The 25,654-nt window shown below is 43.5% G+C and overlaps 2 long non-coding RNA genes across 2 annotated transcripts; one reads left to right on the forward strand and one right to left on the reverse strand.

Annotated features, from left to right (window-relative positions):
• Positions 1–14,412: 14,412 nt before the first annotated feature.
• Positions 14,413–15,177, forward strand: LOC121549291. Its single transcript, XR_005996782.2, has 2 exons — positions 14,413–15,025; positions 15,104–15,177. It is a non-coding gene; the product is annotated as an uncharacterized LOC121549291 (long non-coding RNA).
• Positions 15,178–15,484: 307 nt separating this feature from the next.
• Positions 15,485–16,608, reverse strand: LOC123482447. Its single transcript, XR_006657718.1, has 2 exons — positions 15,941–16,608; positions 15,485–15,748 (listed from the first exon to the last, which is right to left on the reverse strand). It is a non-coding gene; the product is annotated as an uncharacterized LOC123482447 (long non-coding RNA).
• Positions 16,609–25,654: the final 9,046 nt, after the last annotated feature.

Here is a 25,654-nt window from a genome sequence, read left to right on the forward strand (position 1 = left end):
TGGATATTGAGAGAACAATAAGTGCTATATAGTATATGTAGTGAAAATGCCTTGGAGACTTTGAAAACTTCATAATATGAAAAGACTCAGCGCTTTTTCTGTTATCCAAGTTTCCTATTTAACCTTTCCACAAAGCTAAATAAAACCACATGTTTGGACCCAGTCTGTAGACCACGTGGCTGGAGCCAAACAAGAAAAGCTCTACTTTGATCCAATGCTAATTAATCTAAATTTTTAATTTAACAATGAGTTTTTATCAGGGATTTTAAACAAGATGACACTGGAAGACACAAAAACAGTTGAAACACACCATTTAAAAGATTTTTTTTTATTACATAACGTATTTACATAACAGTAGATAGCAATTAAGAACTGTGGCCAGAGTTTGAAAAGTAACAGAGCAGCAGTTTACTCAATTAAGATAAAGTTATCTTAAACGTGTTTCAACAATCTGTATTCTCTGTTTAAAAGCAAATACATTGCTGTTGAGTACTAATGGCAGAAACAGTACAAACGCAAAACTAAATTAGCAAAACTAAATCACAGCATTTTTACATTTCAAACAGTAGTCCTAGTACATTGTAAAGCATTCAGAAGGTGATGGAAAACTACTACAACTTCTGACTCTGATGCAGATACTAACCACATGGATACTTGATAAATGTCAAATAAAGTCCTGGGATTGTAACTGCACTTGGTGCAGTGTTCAGGTTAGAAAGACTACGTTTTACAGTGTTTATGCATGTTTCAATGCTTATTTTTAGACAACAAGGATTCAAATGAGGACAGCTTTACAGCACTTCAAGCTTTATTTTCTTCACAGACTACTGTAAACCTCAATGTCTGAGTTACATTTCCACCGCCTGTACAGCCGTTCAGACCACAAGGCCAGGGTGGTGCTACCAATACATGGTAAAGCTGCTAACCTTCACTAAAAATCATGACGTAATCCCAGAGCTAATAGAAACGGCTGGTGCCTGGTGTACCCTCACGTGATATTTCACGTCACAAAATAAGCTTTTAGAAGTTATTTATTCCTTTAATCATGTCAGTGGGGTAGAAAATAGTTTTATTAAGCATCTTTGACAGATTAGCCATTCCCTTGTCCTCTAAAGGAAAGACAGCTTGCAAAACTACAGATAAATGGGTAGCACAACACATCAAAATTGAGATAAACTATTTACTGTATATGGTAGATACAGTCAGGCCCATAATTATTGGCACCTTTTGATAAAGATGAGCAAAAAAGACTGTATACAATATATAATACAAATACTGAGCTATATTGCATATTGCAAGCAAAATAGTCCCATAACCTCAAAGATCCACCACCATTTTTTACCATAAGTATGAGGTACTTTTCTGCAAATGCTTCTGTTTTTCAAATCCACCACTTAGATCGGAACCAGTGTTATGATCAGATGACATGAAAATAGAGCTCTTTGGCCACACACACCAGTGGTGATTTGGCGTTGAAAAACAGACGCATATGCAGAAAAGTACCTCATACCTATGGTAAAATATGGTGGTGAATTTTTGATGTTGTGGGGCAATTTTGCTTCCAATGGTCATGGGGCCCTTGTTAAGGTCAAGGGCATCATTTACTTTTTTTTTTTGCCAAAAACCTGGTTGCCTCTGCCAGGAGGTCATATCCATATAAAAAACCCAATATTTTTAAGATTTTGTATGATTATTTGTTCAACAAAATCTCTTTCTCTGAGCAATTTTATTACTATAACATAATATAATTTCCCCATTTTCTTCTGCATACAATACAGCTCAGTATTTGTATAAAAACAAATTATATTGTATTTTTTGCTCCTCTTTATCAAGGGTGCCAATAATTATGGACCTGACTATATATCATTCATCTCTCTCTCTGCAAAGTGCATTCGTTTTTGAACTGGCCTATGGAGTCTATAGCCAGACCATTAGCACCACTACTTGGACCTAATTGCTGTATTGTTTTTATTTTTTTTATTTTTTTACATGCCTTTCAGTTTCCCATGTCTTGTTAGGACAAAGCTGTGGACACAACACAGACTTGACCCTATTTACTTTATAGTCACAATTACTGGGTCAGCTAATAAACTTTGACATGCAGCTCTGGCAAAATCACTGCATGGAAATATCCCACCTGCTGCTAGCTGGCAGCGGCAGGGATTATAGGTGAAACAGAACATCGTGTTTCATCCCTTCAAGCAGGTCTTTCATCAGACTCAAACCGAGCGCGGAGAGTATAAATCCAGCCTGGATAATCCCAGCCATTCCACATGTATGTGAGAAAATGTGGGAGATCTCATATGTTTCAGTGGAAACTACAGTCAGTGTATGTGCTGCCTGTGTACTGTAACCTCAGATCTTCTTTAATAGGCAGATCCACAGTGAGTGCGGATATTATGCTCAGTCATGTTTTCTGAGCTGTCTACAAACTCCTGACTGTTTATATAAGCATAAGGAAAGGAAAACAATAGGATGCTTCCAATTTTAAATGGCAAGAGTAGCAGATCTCAAAGGGTCTCAGCTTTCTTTGTGGTTACAAATTGGATTCATACTGAATACATTTTCTTATAATTTTTCCACTGCTAGACGGAGGCCCCCAAACAGAGCACTGCGGTTTTATTAAACACGGGAATGCTGCTCCAATGTCTAATGAACATGAGAACATGCACTGAGTCAAAGTGGGTTTGTGCTAATGTACTTTTACTGTCAGTTAGACAAGCGCACAACACCATGCCCAATCTATTAGGGATCTGCTCTGGAAGTGTCCACCATAACTGGAGCCATATCAGGATGTATGTACTGAAATGTGGGGTCCCAGAGCATATGAGCATGTGACCCCAGGGTTTCCTCCCATGGAAAAGGATACAAAAACACAAGGTAAACAGTTCTGTATCTGAACTATGTGTTTTTATTAGTTCATTTTTTTATGAACTGACTTAATAAGAAGAGTTGAATAACTGTTAAAAAGTTACCAGACACTGACAGCTAAAAGCATTCTTGGGGGTTCTAATATCAACCATAAAATATCACTTCATTAAACTTTAATGCATTCTTTTTTTGTCTTTTTTTTGTATACAGGACACACACATACACACACACACACACACACACAGAGAGAACAACACATTCATATTTTTATGTGCCTTTATTTCAAGGCACATAAACCACAGATTGCAAAAAGCTGTGTCCCAGACATTTCGCTTTTGAAGTCTGTGAGCAGCATATGAGGCATATGGTTAATGAGCTTCCTTGTCCCACACAACTGGAGCCTAAGGCAGAGAGAGAGAGATGCAGAGAAGAAGCACTGACCACAAAAACAGGGTCTCTGAACAGATAATGGTACAGTCCTTGGACAGGTAGGTGGAATCAAATCAAAATCAAATCAAATCAAATATTATTTGTCACGTGCTTGGTAAACAACAAGTGTAGACTAACAGTGAAATGCTTACAGGCCCTTCCAAACAATGCAGAGAGAAAATTTTGAAAAATAATAGAAAAATAAGAACACGAGAAATAAATACACAATGAGTAACGATAACTTGGCTATATACAAAGGGTACCAGTACCAAGTCGATGTGCAGGGGTACGAGGTAATTGAGATAGAAATGTACATATAGGTAGGGGTAAAATGACTAGGCAACAGGATAGATAATAAACAGTAGCAGCAGCATACAGTTGAAGTCGAAAGTTTACATACACTTAGGTTGGAGTCATTAAAACTCGTTTTTCAACCACTCCACAAATTTCTTGTTAACAAACTATAGTTTTGGCAAGTCGGTTAGGACATCTACTTTGTGTATGACACAAGTAATTTTTTTCCAACAATTGTTTACAGACAGATTATTTCACTTATAATTCACTGTATCACAATTCCAGTGGGTCAGAAGTTTACATACACTAAGATGACTGTGCCTTTAAACAGCTTGGAAAATTCCAGAAAATGAAGCTTCTGATAGGCTAATTGATATCATTTGAGTCAATTGGAGGTGTACCTGTGGATGTATTTCAAGGCCTACCTTCAAACTCAGTGCCTCTTTGCTTGACATCATGGGAAAATCCAAAGAAATCAGCCAAGACCTCAGAAAAATAATTGTAGACCTCCACAAGTCTGGTTCATCCTTGGGAGCAATTTCCAAATGCCTGAAGGTACCACGTTCATCTGTACAAACAATAGTACGCAAGTATAAACACCATGGGACCACGCAGCCATCATACCGTTCAGGAAGGAGACGCGTTCTGTCTCCTAGAGATGAACGTACTTTAGTGCGAAAAGTGCAAATCAATCCCAGAACAACAGATGCTGGAAGAAACAGGTACAAAAGTATCTATATCCACAGTAAAACAAGTCCTATATCGACATAATCTGAAAGGCCGCTCAGCAAGGAAGAAGCCACTACTCCAAAACCGCCATAAAAAAGCCAGACTACGGTTTGCAACTGCACATGGGGACAAAGATCGTACTTTTTGGAGAAATGTCCTCTGGTCTGATGAAACAAAAATAGAACTGTTTGGCAATAATGACCATCGTTATGTTTGGAGGAAAAAGGCGGTAGCTTGCAAGCTGAAGAACACCATCCCAACCGTGAAGCACGGGGGTGGCAGCATCATACTGTGGGGGTGCTTTGCTGCAGGAGGGACTGGTGCACTTCACAAAATAGATGGCATCATGAGGAAGGAAAATTATGTGGATATATTGAAGCAACATCTCAAGACATCAGTCAAGAAGTTAAAGCTTGGTCGCAAATGGGTCTTCCAAATGGACAATGACCCCAAGCATACTTCCAAAGTTGTGGCAAAATGGCTTAAAAGTCAAGGTATTGGAGTGGCCATCACAAAGCCCTGACCTCAATCCTATAGAACATTTGTGGGCAGAACTGAAAAAGTGTGTGCGAGCAAGGAGGCCTACAAACCTGACTCAGTTACACCGGCTCTGTCAGGAGGAATGGGCCAAATTTCACCCAACTTATTTTGGCAAGCTTGTGGAAGGCTACCCGAAACGTTTGACCCAAGTTAAACAATTTAAAGGCAATGCTACCAAATACTAAATGAGTTCAACTAAATGTCTGACCCACTGGGAATGTGATGAAAGAAATAAAAGCTGAAAATAATAATTCTCTCTACTATTATTCTGACATTTCACATTCTTAAAATAAAGTGGTGATCCTAACGGACCTAAAATTGAATTTTTACTAGGATTAAATGTCAGGAATTGTGAAAAACTGTTGTTACCTACCCTCACTACCTGGGGGCGGCCCGTCAGGAAGGGTGAGATCGAGCCTTGTATTTCTGTGTGTGGAGTAATCTCGGTGATCTAGAGTTTTGTCGCCTCTAGTTGCACAGGTGACATGCTGGTAAAAATGAGGTAAAACGGATTTCAGTTTCCCTGCATTAAAATCACCGGTCACGAGAAGCGCTGCCTCTGGATGTGCATTTTCCTGTTTGCTTATGGCCCTATGCAGCTCATTGAGTGCAGTCTTAGTGCCAGCATCAGTTTGTGGTTGAAAGCAACGGAAAATATAGATGAAAACTCTCTTGGTAAATAGAATGGTCTGCATTGTATCATGAGGTATTCTAACTCAGGCACGTAAAAACGTGAGACTTCCTTAACATTAGAGATCGCGAATCAGCTGTTTTTAACAAAGAGACCCACCCCTCCCCCCTCCATCTTAACTGAGGCTGCCGACCGGCAATGTTCCCTCAATTATTTTCCGGCACCGAGCAAATTTCAGGTCTGCTGAGCGCATTTCAGGTCTGCTGAGCGCAAACTTCTGTGCAAATTCCGCTGTGCGTTTAGTGTGAACCCTGCGAGGCTGTAACTGCTTTAATTTACTGTTTTAACAGTAGGCTACTGTGGCTATTTGATCATAATGTAGGCCTACCAGAGTGGCCGACCAAAAAAAACTACGGAGAAAATGCATCACATAACATTTTAACATAAAAACAGTAGCAGCCAATGTGTGGTGTTCAATGTAGGCCTACATTACTTGTGATTTTTTTTTTTAAACATGCAGGTCTTGACATTAACCTGTTTATCTACTTGTCCTTCAGACAAGGAGGTGGCTGAACATTTTGTTGTGTTGTTTAATGCAAGAAACCACTTTACAAAATACAATTAATTATTATTCCCATACCATTATTACAGAGAATCAGACAAATGGTGCTACCCTCTGCCTATTGGCTACTTAGCTTATTCAAGCCTGTCTCAAAATACAACACTGTCCCCCCAAAAAAAGAAAAAAAAGCTTGTTACCTGACTCGCTTTTCAAAGATGGCTAGAAAGTACATGTTTTGTGCTCTTGTAGGAAGCAATCTCTCCCACATTGCTGACTACAAATTTGCTATAATTGGGCTAATAACTCACTAACTAGCAAAGAATATGAACAAATGTGCACACATGGCTACATGCAGCTCTTGCTTTGTCCTCAAAAGAAGTGCATAATATGCTGTAAAACAGTCCAGTTCAAAGTCAATGGCACAAATCCATATATGGCAATGGTCTATTTGCATATACAGTGCCTTCGGAAAGTATTCAGACCCTTTGACTTTTGCCACATTTTGTTACTTATTCTAAAATGGATTAACACACAATACCCCATAATGACAAAGCAAAAACAGGTTTTTAGAAATGTTTGCAAATGTATTAAAATTAAAAACAGAAAAACCATATTTACATAAGTGTTCAGACCCTTTGCTATGAGACTCAAAATTGAGCTCAGGGGCATCCTGTTTCCATTGATCATCATTGAGATGATTTTTCTATAACTTGATTGCAGTCCACCTGTGTTAAATTCAATTAATTGGACATGCTTTGGAAAGGCACACAACTGTCTATATAAGGTCCCACAGTTGACAGTGCATGTCAGAGCAAAAACCAAGCCATGAGGTCGAAGGAATTGTCCATAGAGCTCCGAGACAGGATTGTGTTGAGGCACAGATCTGGGGAAGGGTACCAAAAAATGTCTGCAGCATTGAAGGTCCCCAAGAACACAGTGGCCTCCATCATTCTTAAATGGAAGAAGTTTGGAACCACCAAGACTCTTCCTCGAGCTGGCTGCATGGCCAAACTGAGCAATTGGGGGAGAAGGGCCTTGGTCAGGGAGGTGACCAAGAACCTGATGGTCACTCTGACAGAGCTCTAGAGTTCCTCTGTGGTGAAAGAAGAAAGTTCCAGAAGGACAACCATCTCTCCAGTACTCCACCAATCAGGCCTTTATAGTAGATTGGCCAGACGGAAGCCACTCCTCAGTAAAAGGCACCTGACAGCCCGCTTGGAGTTTGCCAAAAGGCACCTAAAGACTCTCAGACCATGAGAAACAAGATTCTCTGGTCTGATGAAACCAAGATTGAACTCTTTGGCCTGAATGCCAATCGTCACGTCTGGAGTAAACCTGGCACCATCCCTACGGTGAAGCATGGTGGTGGCAGCATCATGCTGTGGGGATGTTTTTCAGCGGCAGGGACTGGGAGACAAGTCAGTGTTGAGGCAAAGATGAACGGAGCAGAGAGATCCTTGATGAAAACCTGCTCCAGAGCGCTCAGGACCTCAGACTGGGGTGAAGGTTCACCTTCCAACAGACAACCACCCTAAGCACACATCCAAGACAATGCAGGAGTGGCTTCGGGACAAGTCTCTGAATGTCCTTGAGTGGCCCAGCCAGAAACCGGTCTTGAATCCAATCTAACATCTCTGGGGAGATCTGAAAATAGCTGTGCAGCAACGCTCCCCATCCAACCTGACAGAGCTTTAGATGATCTGCAGAGAAGAATGGGAGAAACTCCCCAAATACAGGTGTGCCAAGCTTGTAGCGTCATACCCAAGACAACTCGATGCTGTAATCACTGCCAAAGTTGTTCAACAAAGTACTGAGTAAAGAGTCTGAATACTTATGTATTTATTAATTTTATTTTTTATAAATTAGCACAAAAAAATAAAAACAATTTTTTTCTTTGTCATTATGGGGTATTGTGTGTAGATTGATGAGGGGAAAAAAAACAATTTAATGAATTTTAGAATAAGGCTGTAAAGTGGGAAATGTCAAGGGGTCTGAATACTTTCCAAAGGCACTGTAGGCCTATTGCGTCTCTGATTAGTTATAGTGCACCGGTCTGTGTAGACTAAGGGCCTGAGTCGTGCCTGTCAATGCAATAGAATCCTATTCCGATGCCTACAACAAAATCTCTTGCATAGTTAGTTTTGCGTACTAAGTATTGCATAGTTTGTTTTGTTTTTGGTATGTTGCATTGAAAGTGGCTAATATTGTGTTGATTTGATCACAATTCCCACAGTAAAGGGAAATGTTGATAGTGTTAACTAAAGGGGAAAACTCTAGAAAGTTGAGTAAAGTTCAATCTCGTGCTTCCCTGCGCAGGCTGATATTTCTTCTGCATGGCAGTCCAGGGGGAGCTGCGCCCCCGCGCACAGTTTAGAGGGAACATTGCCGACTGGTCTTGATGATGCATGGGAAAACCAGCTACTTCGAGAAACAACATAGAATATTACAGTTCTTCAGTTCCTGTTGATAGGATAGTCTCGGACGGAGCTTGTCCAGTTTGTTCTCTAGTGACTGTACGTTCGCCAATAGAACGGAGGGTAGAGGCGATTTATTTGCTCGCCAACATAGTCTCGTCAGGATGCCGGGTCTTCTGCCTCTCTTGTGCCGTCGCTTTCTCTTTCGAGTCCCAGCGATTAGGGCCTGGTCTGGAGTAAGTAGAACCTCCAGAGCTGCCGACTCGTTGAAGTAGAAATTGTAATCCAAATCGAGGTTAGTGATCGCTGTTCTGATGTCCAGAAGCTATTTTCGGTCATAGCAATTTATGGCGGAGACATTATGTAGAAAAAAAGTTAAGGTCATCGTAAAAAAACACATGTAAAATGGCTGCTATCCACGGCAGTGCCAGTACATTGGCTAAAGGTGTCCAAGTTAACCCAAGTATTAGAAGCCAGTTCAAGCCATTGCCCATGAATCAAGATACTGTATTTGGATTTAGATGGATGGGATATCATAAAATCTTTACCTTTTCACAGCTTTTTGTTATTTGAAAGGTCATAATAAAGAAAGTATGCAGCATGCATACAAAGACCATAGCTAATTTTCCTGGCACATACAAAGTATTTCCACATTTCACTAAATACTTTTCTGTGTATTTTCTTAACACTTCCACATCAGCAGTCGCTAACAACGTAGCCTGGTTGGTGCGTAGGCAATGCTGGTTAGTCTATATTTAGCCAGTTGGGCCCTGGTTTTCCATGGCAAGATCCAAATCTCAAAAATCAAGCCAGGAATGGCGAGTTCTACATTATATTTCACATACCTAATATGCTTGATATTTAATCACTTTCACATTGAAGCACAAGATTCTTTTGGCAATACTGTACATATTCGCCATAGCAATAATTTCACCGGGAGAGGTCTGTAAGCAGTTATACGCTTGCTCTCACTGAGGGAACATAGTGAAATAACCAGAGGTAATGTGTGATGAATGGCTCGGAGAGTCACTGGGTCAGGCCCAAAGTCAACCTCTCACTTGCGTAACTAAATAAAGATCCTACAGTACATATACCACCTGCCCTCTCATGCAAATGAAACGAAACGAAACAAGACCAGTTCGTAGTAACATATAATTTGTAATCCCAAAGCAAGTGGGATGGCTGTAGACAGTAGGAGGAGGACAGAGCAGAACAGACTGCCCAGTGGAAACTGTTACTCACTGTAAACTGATCCAAATCTCTTTTAGGAAAAGAATCTTTCTGATTATCATTCTGTTATGATTGATAATCAGAACCAGTTAAGTCCGGTGTTTAAGATAAATCTGGATTTGCACTAACTCGTAGCAATAGCTAAAGCTTACCTGACCCTAATGACTACAGTCCTCAGTTTGCCCAAGTATTCATCACCACAGTAGCCTATATCACAAGATACAATTCATAAGCACTTTGCAATCACACAAAGAATGCAAACCCTTAAACCCTCTGACATGTTTGTTTTCATATTACTCTTTGGACTTTTCCAGAACATGGTAGTTCAACCTGGTCTCAGGGCAATTCGTAGTATTTGGTATGTCAATTCGCTACTTCCGTTTAGTATGATATACTGTATTACATTAGGTTAGGGTACATTATGAAGGTAATAGCAGTCATATAATATCATAATAATTAGAGAACGTATAGTATCATACGTCTTACCTGGACATAGAATAGCATATTAATTGGAGGATAGTATTATACATCTTTCCCTGAGACCAGGTTACTTGTTGCATCTTAACAACAAAGAAGAATAAGGGGGACAATTTAGGTTGGTGGTTAGGAGAACTAACAACAAAAGTTAGAATAACTTACGTAAAAGGTTAGGAGAACTACAACGAAAATTGCTAGACTGTCGCGGTATACGCCTACCCATCCTCCCCAACCAACCTCCCTACTAAAGTAACTAGACCATTAGTGCATATCATTCATCTTGGAGGTACATACAAATATGTATAGTATGCTCCATATGGCTCTTAGGCCAGGCTGGGTAGTTAACCTTGTACTGCAGTGGGCTAAATCAGGGCCACACAGAGTGATTCTTGGTAGTCTTAAACAAATCTACTTTGAAACAAAAGTATACACCAAACACATGGTTATGGGCTTAAAAAAGAAGACACCTGTACCATGTCAGACATAGAGTTGAAATGTATTACATTTTTAGTTTGCATCCCAATATTACACTGTATATACATCACAGAGGACTGAAATATAACAAAACTGTTTGACATAGAAATACAGGATTTTCGCCGCTAAAAAAAATTATGAAAATGTTTAATAACTTTCCACCCGTGAGGCCAAAGAGGGCGCTTTTGGTCATTGACTGCAGGAAAGGGCTACCTAGATTCAGTAGATTAGTGAGGACTGTAGGCGACATTGACTTTCAGAGGCCAATACAACATGCTGAGTATAACATAGCACCACTTTAATAGCTGTGGACACATTCAACAAACAAGTTGAAGTACACATCCACCAATGTCAAAACTTAACTTGTTTTCATTGGTGAGCTATTACGCAATATAAGGCTATGTACATGAGATGCTGATTATGTGGAAGATTATTGACGCAGGGATGACTGTGATTACTTACTGAACTACGCCTTAGGTCGAAACAAATACAGTAACATAGTCTGACAAATGGTTGTTTTAAAGTAGAAAATACTTACAGTTCCATTACTTTGCCTTAGGCTCCTAGGTTCCCCACTCTTACTGGGCATCTGAAACACACATGAGGGATGCAATGGTTCTACTTTCCTTTGAGTAGGTAGATTGAAATGTAACAATGAGAGGCTACTGTCTTGGCCTGATGAATACCTCTCAAGAGAATTGTAGTTGTAGTAGATTTACCAGGGCAGTGTCTCGGTTACTGATAATGAGTCATGCATGCTTAGAGTGTACTGCTTTTTCCATTAGCATACAAACCTGCACTGTGGGAACTTGGGGATTTAGCTGGATGAAGCAGAATGAAAAGAGAGGAAAAGAGCATAAGCAACTCATGTAGAAAAGGAGGAGACAGGCCACTGCGGAAATTGAACAGGAAGTGGAGGGTATGTGTGCTTTCCAACAATGGGGACTGGACAGGTTTTGAAAAGAGACTGAGGATGTTGATCCTGCTGGTTCCTGAATACCATCCAGACAGTTTTTGGGAACCCTCAACATCCTTTGTTCAATAAAAATAGACTCTCATAACGTTCACGTTGTGATAGAAAGGAGACAATCACAAATGTTTTTGGACATGACACAAAGACCCTGTGATGAGGTGTGAATGAAGGAGTCAGGTGCAGGAGGTAAAACACTGAAGTACAGAGTTTATTCTGTTTACATAAATAAAACGCACCAAGCGTCAAAATGAAACTATCACAAGGGAAATATTCCACCTTGGCAATAACAAATGGAAGAGTAGCTCAACCGAGCTACTCGCTCTCACGATGAAACAATCACTCACAAAGACAAGGGGAACAGAGGGAACACTCATACCCATACTAATTAGGGGAATGAGCACCAGGTGTGTGTGATTGACAAGACATGACAAGTGGAGTGATGAGAATGGGATCGGCAGTAGCTAGTAAGCCGGTGACGACAAACGCCAAAACCTGCCCGAACAAGGAGGGGAGGCAGCCTCGGTGGAAGTCGTGACAGTACCCCACCCCTTGACCCGCAGCTCCAGCAGTGCGCCGACCCCGGCGTCGGGGACGGCCAGGAGGACGCGGAGCAGGGCAAGTCGGATGGCAATGGTGGAAATCCCTCAACAGGGAGGGATAGAGGATGTGGCCTGGCAAGGATTCAGCCTGCTCGCTGTCCGAATGTACTCCAGGTTACGGGGGTCTGTCCAGACGAGGAAAGGGTGTTTCGCCCCTTCGAGCCAATGCCTCCACACCGTCAAAGCTCGGACAACAGCCAGCAGCTCCTGATCACCAACGCCGTAGTTCTGCTCCGCCAAGCTGAGCTTCTTCGAAAAGAATGCACAGGGGAGGAGCTTGGGTGGCATGCCCGAGCGTTGGGATAAGACAGCGCCTATCCCTACCTCGGACGCATCCACCTCCACTACGAACGGTAGTGATGGATCGGGGTGAGCCAGTACCGGGACGGAGGTGAACAGACCCCGCAATCTACTGAAGGCCAAATCAGCCTCAGCAGACCAGCGGAGCCGGTACGGCCCACCCTTCAACAAGGAGGTAATGGGAACTGCGACCTTGCCAAAGCCCCGAATAAATCTCTGATAGTAGTTGGCAAAGCCAAGGAAGCGCTGCATCTCCTTCACCGTGGTTGGAGTCGGCCAATTACGCACGGCTGAAATGCGATCTCCCTCCATCTCCACACCTGTGGTAGTAATGCGGTATCCGAGGAAGGAGATTGACTGCTGGAAAAACTCACACTTCTCTGCCTTGGCATAAAAATTATTATCCAGCAGTCGGACCAGTACCTTGCGAACCAGGGACACATGCTCGGCGCGCGTAGCGGAATACACCAGGATGTCATCGATGTAGACCACCCCACCGCGACCAAGCATGTCCTGAAACACCTCGTTCACAAAGGACTGGAAAACGGATGGAGCATTCATCAAACTGTAGGGCATCACCAGGTATTCATAATGCCCCGATGTTGTGCTGAATGCTGTTTTCCACTCATCCCCTTCCCGAATACACACCAGGTTGTAGGCACTCCTGAGGTCTAATTTGGAGAAGAAACGGGCCTCATGCATTGACTCAATCACTGAAGGAATGAGGGGAAGAGGACAACTAAATTGTACCGTCACCTTATTCAGTGGTTGATAATCAATGCATGATGGCGTAAACTGCGTAAACCGCCATCTTTCTTCTTCATAAAGAAGAAACTTGAGGAAGCAGGTGAAGTGGAGGGACGTATTTACCCCTGGCGCAGGGACTCGGTGACGTATGTTTCCATAGCCTCCGTTTCAGCCTGCGACAGGGAATACACATGACTCCTGGGAGGTACAGCGTCTACCCGAAGGTTTATCGCGCAATCCCCCTCCTGATGAGGTGGTAATTTAGTCGCTTGCGTCTTGGAAAATGCGAGCACCAGATCATGGTATTCGGGGGGAATGTGCACGGTGGGGTTACCGTCTGGACTTTCCACCGTGGTCGCACCAACGGAAACACCTAGACACCTACCCGGACACTCACGCGACCACCCCGTAAGAACCCTCTGTGGCCATGAAAAATTGGGGTTGTGAAGGGCTAACCACGGAATACCTAAGACTACATGGTAAGCAGGAGACTCAATAATCAAAAAAGTGATCTGCTCAACATGCGTCTTCTGTGTAATCATTGTGACTGGTACAGTAACCTCCTTAACCAACCTGGACCCTAATGGTCGACTATCAAGTGCTCTGATGGGGAGTGGAATGGCCAATGAAATGCCTTGACGGCGTGCAAATGCCCTGTCCATAAAGTTCCCAGCTGCACCTGAATCGACTAGCGCCTTACACTGGGAAACTACCAGGGGCCTCATGTATCAATCTTGCGTACGCACGAAAACACGGCGTACGCCAGCTTTCACGTTCACGGTCAGATGTACTAACAGTGAAATTAACGTAAGAATGTGCGTTCTTCCACGTAAACTTCAGGCCTGGCGTACGTACATTTTTGTGATGTTTGTCCGTTGGCGACTCATAGAGGCAATAAAGTGAAGTGGCAAACATTACACTACGAACTGTTCTATCGCACCTGCCAGATATTGCTTATAATTTGTAATTGATAAATGATTTGCCATATTATTGTCACACGAGTCTTATTAGAATATTCTATTAATTATGCAATTAAGTAAGAACATATATAAAGGATGTGAAAATTGATACAACCCGTCTAGCAATGGCAGCTTTGGCTTTATTAGAAGACATTTTCAATGGACAAATCCGGAGAGAAACGAGTTTTTAGGGACCACGGTGATTTTCTGGCCCACGACGATGACTGGCTCATCAGCCGTTTCAGATTTCCAAGGGCTATACTCTTGGAGCTCTGCGCTGAGTTGGGTCCGAATTTGGAAAGAGAGACAGTGAGGAGCCACGCATTACCCGTTCCTTTACAGGTGCTTACTACACTTGGTTTCCTAGCAACCGGTTCTTTCCAAAGAGAACTGGCAGACCGCTCAGGAATAAGCCAGTCGTGTTTGAGCCGTGCAATGCCACCTGTATGGGACGGCATCATCCGCTTGTCTACCAGGTATATAACGTTCCCATACGATGCAGGTGACCAGCCAAACATCAAAGCGCAATTTGCAGCGATAGCCGGTTTTCCTAATGTAATCGGAGCGATCGACTGCACACATATTGCTATAAAGGCGCCATCTGAAGACGAATTTGCATATGTGAATCGGAAACATTTCCATTCAATAAATGTGCAGATTATATGTGATGCACAAATGCGCCTAACAAATATTGTGGCAAGGTGGCCTGGGTCAACCCATGATTCATATATCCTTACAAACAGCATGGTTGGGATGAGACTCCAAGCTGGCAGGGTGCGCGATGGGTGGCTACTTGGTAAGTTATGCATTTAAATGTATGGTTCTATCTAAAAGTAAAATGGTTGTGTCTGTAATTATTATTACTGCCCATCAGGAGACAGTGGTTATCCACTAAAGACGTGGCTGTTAACCCCCCTCACCAACCCACAAACTGACCGAGAGCGCAGATACAATGATGCCCATTCCCGCACTCGGTCAGTTGTGGAGCGGGCGATTGGGCAGCTGAAATGTCAGTGGCGCTGTCTTGACAGGACCGGGGGGATGCTGTTATACCGCCCTGACAAGGTTTGCCGCATCATACTGGCCTGTGGAGTGCTGCACAATGTCGCGCACAGGCATGGCATACCCCTTGGTGAGGTGGGGGCACCGCCAGATGACCCTGACCCAGGACCAGTATATGTGCAGCACAATCAACAAGCCATTCAGGCCCGTCAACGTGTTATTGTGACAATATAAATGGTACTCAGACACAAAGTTCATTTTTTGACCAATTCTTTTAATGAATGGCTTATTTCTGTGAGTGCGTCAGTGACATTTTTAAGGTGACTGTTCATTTCTTCAATGGCCCTAACAATTTGTTGTTGTGACTCCAGAACAGCATGCGTCAAGACACGGCCAGATGGACGGGCTTCAGCACTGGGGGGAACATTAGAGACACGGGAGACGCTGGACTGAATGGGCTCTGGCTGCTCAGGTGGTGCGGACTCTGAGTGCGTGCCAGTGGACGTTCCTGCGGTTCCTAAGTCCAATTAAACACAGGCACATCTTAACAGTAATTTGAGTCTGTTCCTTATTAATGGGTACACGCATTTGCAATAAAAGCAGTGGATACGTGAAATCTCTGGTGTACCTTTTGCTATATTGCATGCATTTTAAAATTAAACGGTGGCTGGCTATGTATATCAAAGTTAAGGAAATAAATCTGAGTCACCTTGCTGGCAGTCCTGTAGTATATCCGAGTCTCCTACATCAGCGGATACGATTCCAGAGATTAACGTGTCTCCTACAACAGAGGCAACTCTCTGATCAAAGGGTGCAAGTTCATCGGTCCCTGTACCACCGCCTGTTCTGCCCACACTTTGTCGGTGCGCAGCAGTTCTCCGCTTAACTTCCACCTTTATGTCTGACCATTTCATCTTCAGTTCATTTACGGTGCGACTCTCAGATCCCACCGCGTTGACGGCATCAGACAAACTCGCCCACTCTTTTTTCTTTCTTTTGTTATTAATTCCAGAGGACAGATTTCCAAATAAAATATTTTTTCTTGTTTCTACCTCTGATAGTAGCACCTCTAATTCGTTTTCAGTGAAATTTCGTTTCTTGCTTGCTTTAGCCATGTTCTTGCAGGTTTCTTTTGCCAAATTGGACTAATTACCATATTTAAATTGATTTAATTGAGGGAGGAGACAGGGTGTGGTGTGGTGCTCGTGCATGTGCGCTCAATTTCGCGTTGATTGGGATGTACAAAGAGAATGTATGTGGAATGCTGCGTACGCAGAGATTCATACATCAGATTTTTTTGGTGCGTACGCACATTTATGGCTTTGTCCGTACGCAATGTTTTAGTATGAATTCAACGCAAGTCTTTGTACATGAGGCCCCAGGTGATCGGGAAAGGAGATAGATAAGGTACAGTGCGCCGCAAAGGGCTCTGAACAAGTTTGGGTGTTCGTTACCTGGGGTGATGCGCGAGTACCCTGCCTACCGCCTCCAGACCCAAAGGAACGTTGACTGCGACGTGAGATGGATTGTCCCTTCGTGCCACCAGAGTGGCACTGTCACTGTCCTCCTGCGCTCTCTCAACCGGCGGCTCCCCCCAGCTCCATCTGCTCGGGGTCAGAGTCGTCCGAGTGGGAACGGGCAGACCACTACCAAGACGTCCTCTGGCTGCTAGCAGATTGTCCAGCCGGATGGCCATGTCCACCAGTTGGGAGAACGATAGCATGGTATCACGGCAGGCTAGCTCCCATCGGATGTCCTCCCTTAGGTGGCACCAGAAATGGTCGATCAGGGCCCGCTCGTTCCACCCGGACCCCGCTGCCAGCGTCTGGAACTCCAGCGCATAGTCCTGTGCGGTCCTCGTCCCCTGCCTCAGATGGACCAGTCGTTCGCCCGCCTCTTGACCCTCAGGCGGGTGATCGAAAACGGCCCGAAAGAGTAGTCCCCGTAGTCCTCCAACGCGGCACCTCCCTCATTCCACACCGCGTTGGCCCACTCCAGGGCTCTCCCACAAAGGCAGGAAACGAGGACGGATACCTTCTCCCGCTCCAGTGGCGCCGGCCTGATGCTGGAGAAATACAACTCTAGTTGGAGCAGAAATCCCTTACATCGCGCTGCCGTCCCATCAAACGCCGGTGGCCGGGATATCTGGATCCCTCCAGGGGCTGGGGTGTAGGTGGCTGGATCTGGTTGACCAGCTGGTCTCGATAGATCGGGTGCTCTCTTCTCCAGGCGTTGTACTACCTGAAGAACCCAATCCATCGCTTCCCCCAAGCTGGCCAGCATTGAGGAATGCTCCTGGACCCTTGCCACAACTCCAGGCATGCGGTCTTCTCCTGCTGACTCCATTCAGCGGGTGAGTTATTCTGTAATGAGGTGGTCTAAGGCACTGTGCCACTAGAGATCCTGGTTCGTATCCAGGCTCTGTCGTAGCCGGCCGCGACCGGGAGACCCATGGGGCGGCGCACAATTGGCCCAGCGTCGTCCAGGGTAGGGGAGGGAATGGCCGGCAGGGATGTAGCTCAGTTGGTAGAGCATGGCGTTTGCAACAACAGGGTTGTGAGTTCGATTCCCACGGGGGGCCAGTATGAAAAATACAAAAATAATGTATGCACACACTGTAAGTCGCTCTGGATAAGAGCGTTTGCTTAATGACTAAAATGTAACTGTGTGAATGAAGGAGTCAGGTGCAGGAGGTAAAACACCGAAGTTATTTACATAAATAAAACACGGCAAGTGTCAAAAACGAAACTATCACAAGGGAAATATTCCACCATGGCAATAAGAGCTACTCGCTCTCACGATGGAACAATCACTCACAAAGACAAGGGGAACAGAGGGAACACTTACAGTGAGGAGAACAAGTATTTGATACACTGCCGATTTTGCAGGTTTTCCTACTTACAAAGCATGTAGAGGTCTGTAATTTTTATCATATGTACACTTCAACTGTGAGAGACGGAATCTAAAACAAAATCCAGAAAATCACATTGTATGATTTTTAAGTAATTAATTTGCATTTTATTGCATGACATAAGTATTTGATCACCTACCAACCAGTAAGAATTACGGCTCTCACAGACCTGTTAGTTTTTCTTTAAGAAGCCCTCCTGTTCTCCACTCATTACCTGTATTAACTGCACCTGTTTGAACTTGTTACCTGTATAAAAGACACCTGTCCACACACTCAATCAAACAGACCGCGGTCAAACGACCACCCCTCATCACTGTCAAACGCTCCCTAAAACACTTTAGCGAGCAGGCCTTCCTAATTGACCTGGCCCAGGTATCCTGGATGGATATAGATCTCATTCCGTCAGTAGAGGATGCCTGGTTGTTCCTTAAAAGTAATTTCCTCTCAATCATAAATAAACATGCCACATTCAAAAAATACAGAACTAAGAACCGATATAGCCCCTGGTTCTCCTCAGACTTGACTGCCCTTGACCAGCACAAAAACATCCTGTGGCGTACAGCATTAGCATCAAATAGCCCCCGCGATATGCAACTTTTCAGGGAAGTTAGGAACCAATATACACAAGCAGTCAGGAAAGCAAAGGCTAACTTTTTCAAACAGAAATTTGCATCCTGTAGCACTAACTCCAAAAAGTTTTGGGACACTGTAAAGTCCATGGAGAATAAGAGCACTTCCTCCCAGCTGCCCACTGCACTGAGGCTAGGAAACACTATCACCACCGATAAATCTACAATAATCGAGAATTTCAACAAGCATTTTGCTACAGCTGGCCATGCTTTCCATCTGGCTACCACTAACCCGGCCACCAACTCTGCACCCTCTGCTGCAACTTGCCCATGCCCCCCCCGCTTCTCCTTCACACAAATTCAGACAGCTGATGTTTTGAAAGCGCTGCAAAATCTGGACCCCTACAAATCAGCTGGGCTAGACAATCTGGACCCTTTCTTTCTAAAACTAGCCGCCGAAATTGTCGCAACCCCTATTACTAGTCTGTTCAACCTCTCTTTCATAACGTCTGAGATCCCCAGAGATTGGAAAGCTGCTGCGGTCATCCCCCTCTTCAAAGGGGGTGACACTCTAGATCCAAACTGCTACAGACCTATATCCATCCTGCCCTGCCTTTCGAAAGTATTTGAAAGCCAAGTTAACAAACAGATCACCGACCATTTCGAATACCACCGTACCTTCTCCGCTATGCAATCCGGTTTCGAGCTGGTCACGGGTGCACTTCAGCCACGCTCAAGGTCCTAAACGATATTATAACCGCGATTGATAATAGACAGTACTGTGCAGCCGTCTTCATCGACCTGGCCAAGGCTTTCGACTCTGTCAACCACCGCATTCTTATTGGCAGACTAAATAGCCTTGGTTTCTCAAATGACTGCCTCGCCTGGTTCACCAACTACTTCTCAGATAGAGTTCAGTGTGTCAAATCGGAGGGCCTGTTGTCTGGACCTATGGCAGTCTCTATGGGGGTGCCACAGGGTTCAATTCTTGGGCCGACACTTTTCTCCGTGTATATCAATGATGTCGCTCTTGCTGCTGGTGACTCTCAGATCCACCTCTACGCAGACGACACCATTTTGTATACATCTGGCCCTTCATTGGACACTGTGTTAACAAACCTCCAAACGAGCTTCAATGCCATACAACAATCCTTCAGTAGCCTCCAACTGCTCTTAAACACTAGTAAAACTAAATGCATGCTTTTCAATCGAACGCTGCTGGCACCCGCCCACCCGACTAGAATCACCACTCTCGACGGGTCTGACCTAGAGTATGTGGACAACTACAAATACCTAGGTGTCTGGTTAGACTGTAAACTCAACTTCCAGACTCACATAAAGAATCTCCAATCCAAAGTTAAATCTAGAATCGGCTTCCTATTTCGCAACAAAGCCTCCTTCACTCATGCTGCCAAACATGCCCTCGTAAAACTGACTATCCTACCGATCCTTGACTTCGGCGATGTCATTTACAAAATAGCCTCCAACACTCTACTCAGCAAATTGGATGTAGTCTATCACAGTGCCATCCGTTTTGTCTCCAAAGCCCCATACACTACCCACCACTGTGACCTGTACGCTCTTGTTGGCTGGTCCTCACTACATGTTCGTCGTCAAACCCACTGGCTCCAGGCCATCTATAAATCACTGCTAGGCAAATCCCCGCCTTATCTTAGCTCATTGGTCACCATAGCAGCACCCACCCGTAGTCTGCGCTCCAGCAGGTATATCTCACTGGTCATTCCCAAAGCCAACACCTCCTTTGGCCGCCATTCCTTCCAGTTCTCTGCTGCCAATGACTGGAACGAATTGCAAAAATCTCTGAAGCTGGAGACTCTTATCTCCCTCAATAACTTTAAGCATCAGTTGTCAGAGCACCTTACCGATCACTGCACCTGTACACAGCCCATCTGAAATTAGCCCACCCAACTACCTCATCCCCATATTGTTATTTATTTTGCTCTTTTGCACCCCCAGTATCTCTATTTGCACATAATCTCTTGCACATCTAGCATTCCAGTGTTAATACTATTGTAATTATTCTGCACTATAGCCTATTTATTGCCTTACCTCCATAACTTGCTACATTTGCACACACTGTATATATATTTTCTGTTGTATTTTTGACTTTATGTTTTTTACCCCATATGTAACTCTGTGTTGTTTTTATTGCACTGCTTTGCTTTATCTTGGCCAGGTCGCAGTTGTAAATGAGAACCTGTTCTCAACTGGCTTACCTGGTTAAATAAAGGTGAAAAAAAAAAAAAAAAAAAAAAGACTCCAACCTCTCCACAATTGCCAAGGCCAGAAAGCTGGGTAAGGACATCAGGGATAAAATTGTAGACCTGCACAAGGCTGGGATGGGCTACAGGACAATAGGCAAGCAGCTTGGTGAGAAGGCAACAACTGTTGGCGCAATTATTAGAAAATGGAAGAAGTTCAAGATGACGGTCAATCACCCTCGGTCTGGGGCTCCATGCAAGACCTCACCTCGTGGGGCATCAATGATCATGAGGAAGGTGAGGGATCAGCCCAGAACTACACGGCAGGACCTGGTCAATGACCTGAAAAGAGCTGGGACCACAGTTTCAAAGAAAACCGTTAGTAACACACTACGCCGTCATGGATAAAAATCCTGCAGCGCACGCAAGGTCCCCCTGCTCAAGCCAGCGCATGTCCAGGCCCGTCTGAAGTTTGCCAATGACCATCTGGATGATCCAGAGGAGGAATGGGAGAAGGTCATGTGGTCTGATGAGACAAAAATAGAGCTTTTTTGTCTAAACTCCACTCGCCGTGTTTGGAGGAAGAAGAAGGATTAGTACAACCCCAAGAACACCATCCCAACCATGAAGCATGGAGGTGGAAACATCATTCTTTGGGGATGCTTTTCTGCAAAGGGGACAGGACGACTGCACCGTATTAAGGGGAGGATGGATGGGGCCATGTATCACGAGATCTTGGCCAACAACCTCCTTCCCTCAGTAAGTGCATTGAAGATGGGTCGTGGCTGGGTCTTCCAGCATGACAACGACCCGAAACACACAGCCAGGGCAACTAAGGAGTGGCTCCGTAAGAAGCATCTCAAGGTCCTGGAGTGGCCTAGCCAGTCTCCAGACCTGAACCCAATAGAAAATCTTTGGAGGGAGCTGAAAGTCCGTATTGCCCAGCGACAGCCCCGAAACCTGAAGGATCTGGAGAAGGTCTGTATGGAGGTGTGGGCCAAAATCCCTGCTGCAGTGTGTGCAAACCTGGTCAAGACCTACTGTAAACTTATGATCTCTGTAATTGCAAACAAAGGTTTCTGTACCAAATATTAAGTTCTGCTTTTCTGATGTATCAAATACTTATGTAATGCAATAAAATGCAAATTAATTACTTAAAAATCATACAATGTGATTTTCTGGATTTTTGTTTTAGATTCAGTCTCTCACAGTTGAAGTGTACCTATGATAAAAATTACAGACCTCTACATGCTTTGTAAGTAGGAAAACCTGCAAAATCTGCAGTGTATCAAATACTTGTTCTCCCCACTGTATACACATACTAATTAGGGGAATGAGCACCAGGTGTGTGTGATTGACAAGACATGACAAGTGGAGTGATGAGAATGGGATCGGCAGTAGCTAGTAAGCCGGTGACGACGAACGCCGAAACCTGCCCGAACAAGGAGGGGAGGCAGCCTCGGCGGAAGTCGTGACAGACCCAATGTGGAACAAACTATTATGTTCTACGGAGGCGTAGACAGGGGGCGGGGCACGCGTAGACAAGATGGCGTATTGAATAGAAATCGGTACAAAACACCTCAAGATAAAAACATAATATTCAAAATCAGTAAATTAGACTAAATATTAGCATTTCATATATTCACAGTTAATATAATTCAATCTGGATAATAACACAAAACAGATCATAAGGCTAGAGAAATATATCGACAAATATTACAACAACACGCAACACCCAAACATGACTGAAGACAAGCGTGGAGAGCCGATCCCCAAAAGGAAACGCGACTCATCGACTGATACAGATGATATATGCTTTTCACCACTGGGTATGGTAAGTGTGGAAAGCGACCTGTTGAAGCTCGATAAATGACAAATTGGGCATACTAGAATTGGTCAGTAAAGACGTAAAAGAGTTGAAAGCGAGTCTTCAAATGAGTGACCGAAAAAGCTTTGGTAATGGAGAAAGAAACCAAAGAATTAAAAGTGACAGTCTCTAAAATGGAAATGGACGTTAGGGAACTAAAAAAGGAGAACAACCTTCTGAGAGAAGCCTTACTAGACATCCAAACTAGATCGATGAGGGAAAATCTAGTACTTACGGGTATTCAGGAAAAGGAGGGAGAAATAACAGAGAATATTATGAAGGACTTCCTGCATACAGCGCTACAAATCCCACTCAAGGCTGTCGATAAAATCCAACTCGAATGTGTACATCGTTTAGGAAAAAGAGGACAGAAATATGAGCGCCCAATCGTTGCCAAATTTGCTTTTTTAAAGGATAAAGCTATGGTGAAAAGCCTAGGAAAAAGACTTGCTGGCACGAAAATAGGCATGAATGATCAGTTCCCGAGGGAGATTGTAGAAAGGCGCAAAGTTCTGTATCCAATCTTCAAGGAAAACAGATTAAAAGGGAAACGTGTTGCACTAGTGGTGGATAAATTATATATTGACAACCAAATGTTCAGAGACACAAAGACTACTCCATGGCTATTCTAAAAGTTGTAATAGAGGAGTCAAATATTGGAGCACCTGATACTAGCAATGATAGGGATTGTAATATTAAATAACATTTATAGTAAGTATAGTATTTTATAAAAGGATCAAACGAAATAACAAGCAGAATAATACATCTTTAAATACAAATAATTAGAACATGGCTTTTTTGGCGGGAGGTTGTTGTTTTGGCGGATGGTTGTTGTGGTTGGTCCTGTGTTTACATTTACATTTACATTTAAGTCATTTAGCAGACGCTCTTATCCAGAGCGACTTACAGTTAGCACATACATTATTTTTATCGAACCCACAACCCTGGCGTTGCAAACGCCATGCTCTACCAACTGAGCTACATCCCCTGCCGGCCATTCCCTCCCCTACCCTGGACGACGCTGGGCCAATTGTGCGCCGCCCCATGGGTCTGTGTTCTCTCTGGCATCCTTTCCCCCTTGCGGCAGATGTGGATGCGGGTGCGTTTGCACGCTCTGACCATTTCTTCCGCAGTCAACCATGTGGTGTGCATTTTTGTGTTTGAAAAGGTGTGGCGTTAAGTGAGTGAGAGGGGAAATGGTAGCATATCCCAGAGCCGACCGGGGGTCTATGAGCAGGGGTAGTGAGAGAGAGCTTTCAATTTTGTGTAGATGAGGGATATACATTTTTAAATATAGTATACATGGACCATGGGAATTATTTGCTAGGATAATAATTGCTTGTCAATGAATTAAATGTAATACAATGGCAATCCGGGTTATATGTTAGAATCCTACGCGTGAACTGCCGACATTATTATGCATATTAATTGATAATGATGGAAAATAGGATATGCATAATTTAAAAAAAATGGTTATATAGATATATATATAGAGAGAGGTGAAAGCATTGGAAATGCTTTTGGCGGTTCATCTGCTTCTGTTTTGTGGGTGGCACTGTGTGCTGTTTTCGATGGATGGGTCCTGGCCTCTCGGGGCCTTAGGGATACGGAGGGACGTGGGTGTGATGCTGATCACTGGGATGACGGCTCAACTTGGGATGGGGAGGGGCTTTAGCGGGGGAATTAGTGGAGAACAATTGAAGGGTTACTCCGTAGCAATGCAAATATCACGGTACAGCTATATGGACACTCAATCATTACGCTATTTTTTATTGGTAAATTTACAAACATATATAATGATAAATAGACTTGAAACTTGTATCTCATTATGGTGTATGGTGAAATAAGTATAGCCAGTTATAATTGTAATGGCTTAGCTGATAATAACAAAAGAAGAACAATATTTACATGGCTCAAAGAGAAGGAATATAATATCTATTGTATACAGGAAACTCATTCAACAATTCGAGATGAAGTAGCGTGGAAAAAAGAATGGGGGGGGGGGGGAATTTACTTCTCCCATGGGCAAAGAAATTCAAAAGGGGTGATGATATTAATTAAGAGTAATTTCGATCCGAATGTGCAAATTATCCAAATAGATATGCAAGGTAGATGGATTATTTTAAATATGTTATTGGACCATAAACAAATATGGCTCATTAACCTTTACGGACCAAATAATGATGATCCACAATTCTTTGACAATATATACAGTGGGGAAAAAAAGTATTTAGTCAGCCACCAATTGTGCAAGTTCTCCCACTTAAAAAGATGAGAGAGGCCTGTAACTTTCATCATAGGTACACGTCAACTATGACAGACAAAATGAGGAAAAAATATCCAAAAAATCACATTGTAGGATTTTTAATGAATTTATTTGCAAATTATGGTGGTAAATAAGTATTTGGTCAATAACAAAAGTTTCTCAATACTTTGTTATATACCCTTTGTTGGCAATGACACAGGTCAAACGTTTTCTGTAAGTCTTCACAAGGTTTTCACATACTGTTGCTGGTATTTTGGCCCATTCCTCCATGCAGATCTCCTCTAGAGCAGTGATGTTTTGGGGCTGTCGCTGGGCAACACGGACTTTCAACTCCCTCCAAAGATTTTCTATGGGGTTGAGATCTGGAGACTGGCTAGGCCACTCCAGGACCTTGAAATGCTTCTTACGAAGCCACTCCTTCGTTGCCCGGGCAGTGTGTTTGGGATCATTGTCATGCTGAAAGACCCAGCCACGTTTCATCTTCAATGCCCTTGCTGATGGAAGGAGGTTTTCACTCAAAATATCACGATACATGGCCCCATTCATTCTTTCCTTTACAGGGATCAGTCGTCCTGGTCCCTTTGCAGA

Source organism: Coregonus clupeaformis, chromosome 33 (assembly GCF_020615455.1).
Source record: "Coregonus clupeaformis isolate EN_2021a chromosome 33, ASM2061545v1, whole genome shotgun sequence".
Taxonomy (NCBI): domain Eukaryota; kingdom Metazoa; phylum Chordata; class Actinopteri; order Salmoniformes; family Salmonidae; genus Coregonus; species Coregonus clupeaformis.